Source organism: Pseudorasbora parva, chromosome 25 (genome assembly GCF_024679245.1).
Source record: "Pseudorasbora parva isolate DD20220531a chromosome 25, ASM2467924v1, whole genome shotgun sequence".
NCBI lineage: Eukaryota > Metazoa > Chordata > Actinopteri > Cypriniformes > Gobionidae > Pseudorasbora > Pseudorasbora parva.
This window is the reverse complement of record NC_090196.1, coordinates 37,318,093-37,326,163: the sequence shown is the minus strand read 5'-3', so window position 1 is coordinate 37,326,163 and position 8,071 is coordinate 37,318,093. Positions and strand designations below refer to the sequence as shown.

The 8,071-nt window shown below is 41.3% G+C and overlaps 1 long non-coding RNA gene across 1 annotated transcript; it reads right to left on the bottom strand.

Moving 5' to 3' along the window:
* Nucleotides 1-4,679: 4,679 nt before the first annotated feature.
* LOC137065232 (uncharacterized) lies at nt 4,680-6,801 on the bottom strand. Its single transcript, XR_010901603.1, has 3 exons — nt 6,316-6,801; nt 5,912-5,948; nt 4,680-5,766 (listed from the first exon to the last, which is right to left on the bottom strand). It is a non-coding gene; the product is annotated as an uncharacterized lncRNA (long non-coding RNA).
* Between the last annotated feature and the right edge of the window lie 1,270 nt (nt 6,802-8,071).

The following is an 8,071-nucleotide window of genomic DNA, read 5'->3' as shown; positions in this document are numbered from 1 at the left end:
GGCCCCAGTTCCTTCCCCTAGAATACAAAGAATAACTGGTCCCCGCAGAGTCCAAGCAGTTCTGCCTGATCATATGCCCACCATTTCCATTGAAGGGCCACAACGCGCTGATATGAATATGTCACCGCACCATGAGGTGATATTAGAAAAAGAACCAGTGGTTTCCGAGAAAGAGCCTAACAATGAGGAAAGCTCACCCGTGGCACCGCCAGTGCAATTAGCCCGCAGAGGCTCAGATCACTCATCTTTGATGAGCTTTTCCTTGTATGCTGAAAGCACAGAGGCACCCATACGAGGCCTCTCACCTCTATCCAGGTTCCTTAAAGAAGGGGATGAACCCCCTCAGAACTTAGATGCCCCAAAAGAAACCACAGTAGAGATTGAACAGTGTGAAGCCAGCACCTCACACTACACTCCTCAACCGAGGCCCAGAAAGGCCTTACTTGAAAAAATCCCTCTCACACCCTACACAGATATGGGCAGAGTAAATAATGCAGAAAACTCTTCTGAGACAACAGCACTAGAGGGTCAACAAGATAACAGAAATGAAGAAATGACTGAAAATCTCCCCCTAATGATAGCACCTATTAATATAAATGAGGCAGAGGTCACAAATGTGCAGATATCAGCCCCTACTAATGATGACCCGACAACGGGACCAACAAGACATATAAACACGGGCAAAAAAATGTCCGATTGGAGTCTCACTCTAAACAAAAAATATGTTATAATAGGAGACTCCAACGTGTCCAGATTGCCGACCTATAACTGCCCTGACCTTCAGGTCGATAGCTTTCCAGGTGCTAAACTACAACATGCGGCTAATTTAATTGAAAAAGCCACAATTGAGGTTGAACCTGAAAAAATTATCCTGTCTTTTGGATTCAATAACAGACAACAGAGATACAGGATTGCGGCCATCACTGAACTGCAAAAGGCCTGCAGGGCTGTCACCAAGAGACTTCCCAACACGGAAGTTTTCTTCCCGCTCATCAATTTTGCCAGAACACTTCCACTGTATGAGCAAATGATGATCGAACACCTAAACAACCACATAAAGAAAATCACCGGTCATATCCCACCACTCCCCATCGAACAGTTTATTGTAGAAAATGATGGGATACACTGGAAGGCCCTGACAGCCAAAGCCATGTTACAGCATTGGAAAACGCATTTAAACTGCTGATTGATAAGAGTCCAAAACAGGAATCAAACAAGCTAATTATTAATCTCTCAAAGAAATTTAAATTATCCAAAGATCAACGTGCGGTTCTGCTCAAAGGTCTTTCTTTTATTCCGACACCTAGGGGAGTTAAAACACAAAAAATTAAATTATTAAAAGACATGCAGGCCTACCACAGAAGGGTCCAACTGGAAACCTTTTTTGAAGGAAAAAAGACACAAAAACAAAAAGTTCCCTTCACTGAAAATTCAGATTGGACCCCAGCCCTTTCTAACTTACCGAAGCAGATCACACAGATAATCAGAGCTGACCATTATGCCTTCAAACATCTAAACTGGGGCCTTGAAACACCAGATAACCTGACCAGGACAGAAAGAAAAGCATTATTAGAATTACAAAGAAATAGAGACATCATTATTAAACCTGCGGACAAGGGGAATGCAACAATTATCATGGATAAAAAACAATACATTTGGGAAGGACAGAGACAGTTGGCAGTTAAGGAACACTATTGTACACTAGAAGAACCGATATATCCGCAAACTAGAATCATGGTAGAAGAGATACTAAATGAAATGTATGATAAAAAAATAATTAGTGGGGCTCAGATGAAATACCTATTAGGAGAGAATCCCCCCAGGCCCAGAAGGTTCTACTTACTGCCTAAAATACATAAGGAACCTGAAAAATGGAGCATCCCGGGTGAAATCCCTCCGGGCAGACCAATAGTTTCCGATTGCAACAGTGAAACTTACTATATAGCTGAATATATAGAACATTTCTTGAACCCCATATCCATATGCCACCCTAGCTACATTAAGGATACGTATGATTTTATATCTAAAATTAAAAAACTTGAAATACCTAAGAATGCATTTCTCTTTACCATAGATATAGACAGCCTATACACTAATATAGAGACTGAGGTAGGCCTCAAAGCTGTGGAAAAGTTCATGGAGAAATATCCAGACCCCAAAAGACCAGATCAATATATACTCAAACTGTTGGAGATTAATTTAACAAGAAATGATTTTGAATTTGACTCCAAATTCTATTTGCAGATCAAGGGGACTGCAATGGGTAAGAAATTTGCTCCCTCATATGCCAACATATTCATGGCAGATTGGGAACAATCAGCTTTGAACGCAGCAACAAAAAAGCCGTATGCATACTACAGGTTCCTAGATGACATATGGGGTATATGGACATACTCTAGGGAGGACTTTGTTGCCTTCACTGACCATCTGAACACACACCAAAAGTCCATCAAAATCAAATACACATTTGACCCCGAGGAAGTCAACTTTTTGGACGTGGTCTCCTATAAGGGCCCAGAATTCTTAGAAACAGGCTTACTGGACTTCAGAGTTTATTTTAAAGAGACGGACACACACTCATTACTACATAAAAAAAGTTTCCACCCTAAACATACTTTCAGAGGCATCATAAAATCTCAATTACTCAGGTTCAAAAGAATCTGTACCCAACCAGCTTCCTTTCACTCGGCTGTCCGGACTCTCTTTGCGGCCCTAAGACACAGGGGATACTCTCGATCCTTCCTCAGAAAGATCCTAAAAACTTTTGACAGACCACAAGCCCCCCCTGGGGAAAACACAGTTTCCAGAAATAAAATCCTCCCCTTGGTTGCCCACTTTTCGCCACAAAGTACACAACTGAATCTGGAACTCAAAGCCAATTTCCAAAAATTCTTAGAATCTACCCACTACCTAAAAAAACACAAACCAATAGCGGCATACAGAAGAAATACTAACTTATCGGATAAATTAGTACAGAGTAAAATTTACACGGCACCTCCAAAGGGCCGCATTGGAAAATGCAAATATTACACACCAGCACAGTTAGTGGTCAGTAGATTCTCCAAAAAGGTATTTCAACTTCCCAGATCTCTATCCCACGAAACCACCAACTGCATTTATTTATTATACTGCACCCAGTGCCATAAACAATACGTCGGTCAGACCAAAAACCAGTTAAGAGTACGCATATACCAGCACGTACACAATATTACACACAAAATAGAAAAACGCAGACATGTAGTACAGCATTTCCTACTACATGGTCTGTCTGCCCTAAGGGTCACAGGCCTGCAGGCCAACCCTTCCTGGTCTCTCAGTGATCGACTCAAAATAGAAGCGTTGTGGATTAAACGTTTGGACACACGCTTCCCCAGGGGTCTGAACGAAACCTAAGAGGTCAAGATCCTGTTGACTGGCACACGGCACCTCCAAAAACCTACCCCTCACCACCATCTGGACATCTGACCCCTCTTCTCACCTAAACCTACCCAAAATAACCCTGGACATCTTAACCCTTTTCATTACCTAACCCTACCCGAAATAACCCTGGACATCTAAACCCTCTCATTACCTAACCCTACCCGAAATAACCCTGGACATCTTAACCCTTCTCATCACCTAACCCTACCCAAAAGAAACCCCTGGACATCTAAACCCTCTCATTACCTAACCCTACCCGAAATAACCCTGGACATCTGGACCCTTTTCATCACCTAACCCTACCCAAAATAACCCTGGACTGACCAACACCACACAGAACCCTAAAACCTACCCAACGGAACCCTAGCAATAAAACTACCCTGCTTAAAATAACCCTCAGCTCAAATAGCCCGCTTTTTCATACAGCAAGCGCTACCTGGATTAAATTGAGTAAATAAATATATTTGTAATTAAATTCAACGGGTTTACCTCTTCATTTCTGCCCGTGTACTCCTTTTGCCAGTCTATGGTAAAGATTGACCCTTGACCCTTTTAATACTTACCTGCACATGTGCTAAGAGGTCAGAACACCTCTCTGAACACTAGAGGTCAGCACAACACCAGGTTTTGGGATCCCTTCAAAACTTTTACATTGAACTGGACCTAGAAGAAAAGGAAAAAGGGAGAAAAAAAGATTAATAAATCAATTAACAAATATACAAACAAATAAATACATGCATTAACTCATACAAACATATCAATAAAGATAAATAAATAAATAATATAATATAATAAATAACATAACGCCTAAAAAGATCCATAAAAATAGAGGGAGAGTTGGTGGGAGACAATATAGATCCCATACTATTTCAAAGCGGTCAGTGGAATGGATGGCCAGTGCACAACCGTCATCGGGTTCCCTGGAACCCGATGGCTGGAAATACAGAAAACCTAATCCAGCCCGTGCCTCCTTCTCTGAACTTTGATAATGGTTGGGATCAAGTTGGACTCTCAAGACCTTCTGTCCCTATCTTTCCTATAAAACACCACATGAATGGTGTACAAACAATATATCATAAGAATAAATTACATTATATACACACATAAATAAATAAATCTAATGTGTGTATACAGGTATACTTCATCATGAGTAGGCTTTATTATGGAAAAACACATACAGTGATTATATATTCACAAGAGATAAAAAACATGCTGGAAATTATGGTTTAAATTAATATTAAAAAAAATCACAAGACACATTTTCACAGTTCAACACATTTTGGAGATTTTATTTTTTTCTCAACTCTCAAACATGCATAAAAACCTTATTTTCGGTTAAATACAATGGGATATAGGATGCATTTTTCAAAAAATGCAACTTCATGTTCGAAAAGGCAGTGACGTCACCCATTCATAAAATTCAACGAGGAGACGTTTTTCAAAAGACGCAACTCAACAAGTGACGTCAACCGTTTATACATCAGCTACAAAACAGCAAAATAAGCTTAAAACATCACCTTAAAATTAATCTCCAATTGTATCATCTTACTAAACATCTCCTGCAACAATTCGAGCACTTTTTGGATTTTTTGCGAGTTTGGAAAGGCTTATTTTAGCACTTTTAACACGGACCAGGCCACGCCCACACGAGCGTGCTTTTTAAAGGTCCGCGACGCCTCCGCGGCTCACTCGCTGAGTTACTACTGCCACGGACGGTTGATTCTCTACAAACTGCTATTCCATTCATTGCTTCGCTATATTATTCATTTATTCTCAATATTATACCGGTATATTTTATATAAATTTATTCAAGCCAGCCTGAAGAAGGTACTAATTGTACCGAAACGTCGCGATTTGGCTTGAACTGAACCAAATACAAAAAAGACCTTTTATTTTCTTTATTTTCTTCATTTTATTTTATTTTTCAATTCATTATTTTCTCTTTATATCCATTATTTTCACTTTATTGCCATTATTTTCACTTGCACCATTCCATTTGCTGCATTTATTTGATTCATTTACAACAAACCTTGATTTATTCTCATTCTCTGTCACCTTGTCGGTGTGTTAAATTATGGAAAGCCTTAGGGGACGAGCTGGACAACGTCCTGCACCATATACTCGCCCAAGGCAGAGAGATGGAACACCCGACTATAGAACGAGAAGGAATGATAATTTTTCTTCTCGTCCTAAATACACATACCCTCCAAAAAGAGGGTATGTACAGAGAATGAATGAGGCACCTAATGGCCCACACAGATACACACAGAATCTGTACAAAAACAACAATAATAAATACGATGCAGCTCAAAATTTTCACAGATCTGTCCCAGGTCCATACAGACCCTACAACAAAAAGATCCAAGAAAATCGCAATCAGAAAAATAGAACCACTCAGTACAGAAACAAATTTGAAAATTACAACAACAGAAAAGAATATTATGATGAGCAGAGACCCAGACAGGTCGCATATCCCAGAGCTTCATCTCACCATGATAGAGATGTTGTCCTCCCCAGCACAAAAGGACCTAAAAACAATAGAAACACAAAAAATTACTCTCAGAAAAACACAGACAGGGCAAAACAGAATCAAACAAACAATAGAACATCACATCAGAATACAGACTTCATCCCAGCCCCTCCCAAGCTCAAAAATGCCATTAAATTAATGTACCGACTGATTAGACTTGTTCATCACTTGGGCAAAGTAACGACCAAAGTCGAAGGAAACCAGCCCATCACCTTTCAGAGACTGACCAACTTATTGGTCAACACAGTGAAACCGGCCTTCCCAGCTGAACAAGTCAACCAGTTGTTAGAGGGAAATGCAAAAAACTGGTCATATACAACCCAGTTGGTCCTAGAACAACACTACGAGTCCTTGATTGAAGTTACCTTAAAAGAAATCCGCGAACAAACCGACCAGGCAGACTGGCCTCAGGCGTTTGAGGTGGCTTCAACCTGGACTGATAAAAATTATGGGGGCAAAGTTAGCACCGACACTGTCGAACAGGCAGAAGCTCTTATAACAGCAGAACTATTCGAAATAGAAACTGTGACTCAAAACCCAACAAACCCGGTCACCAGAGAGGCATCAAGCCCTCGTACATATGCACAAGTCGCAGCAACAAGGCCTGCTACTCCTTCCACCTCTCCTCCTACTCGGTTTCGGGGTCCTCCTTCCCTGATTCCACCACAGGTCTCTGTACGCCCTAAAAAAGGTGTACAACACATAGAAGTCCAAACATCACCCTCATTGCTAACAGTACCAACCTCAGTGAGCCCACCAAAACATCGTGGGGACTGGTCTTTTGATGAGGAGGATGAGGAAGAGGTTGAGCGTAATCCATTAGACCCAGAGGTCATACTCAGGCCCATACAGGCCCCAGTTCCTTCCCCTAGAATACAAAGAATAACTGGTCCCCGCAGAGTCCAAGCAGTTCTGCCTGATCATATGCCCACCATTTCCATTGAAGGGCCACAACGCGCTGATATGAATATGTCACCGCACCATGAGGTGATATTAGAAAAAGAACCAGTGGTTTCCGAGAAAGAGCCTAACAATGAGGAAAGCTCACCCGTGGCACCGCCAGTGCAATTAGCCCGCAGAGGCTCAGATCACTCATCTTTGATGAGCTTTTCCTTGTATGCTGAAAGCACAGAGGCACCCATACGAGGCCTCTCACCTCTATCCAGGTTCCTTAAAGAAGGGGATGAACCCCCTCAGAACTTAGATGCCCCAAAAGAAACCACAGTAGAGATTGAACAGTGTGAAGCCAGCACCTCACACTACACTCCTCAACCGAGGCCCAGAAAGGCCTTACTTGAAAAAATCCCTCTCACACCCTACACAGATATGGGCAGAGTAAATAATGCAGAAAACTCTTCTGAGACAACAGCACTAGAGGGTCAACAAGATAACAGAAATGAAGAAATGACTGAAAATCTCCCCCTAATGATAGCACCTATTAATATAAATGAGGCAGAGGTCACAAATGTGCAGATATCAGCCCCTACTAATGATGACCCGACAACGGGACCAACAAGACATATAAACACGGGCAAAAAAATGTCCGATTGGAGTCTCACTCTAAACAAAAAATATGTTATAATAGGAGACTCCAACGTGTCCAGATTGCCGACCTATAACTGCCCTGACCTTCAGGTCGATAGCTTTCCAGGTGCTAAACTACAACATGCGGCTAATTTAATTGAAAAAGCCACAATTGAGGTTGAACCTGAAAAAATTATCCTGTCTTTTGGATTCAATAACAGACAACAGAGATACAGGATTGCGGCCATCACTGAACTGCAAAAGGCCTGCAGGGCTGTCACCAAGAGACTTCCCAACACGGAAGTTTTCTTCCCGCTCATCAATTTTGCCAGAACACTTCCACTGTATGAGCAAATGATGATCGAACACCTAAACAACCACATAAAGAAAATCACCGGTCATATCCCACCACTCCCCATCGAACAGTTTATTGTAGAAAATGATGGGATACACTGGAAGGCCCTGACAGCCAAAGCCATGTTACAGCATTGGAAAACGCATTTAAACTGCTGATTGATAAGAGTCCAAAACAGGAATCAAACAAGCTAATTATTAATCTCTCAAAGAAATTTAAATTATCCAAAGATCAACGTGCGG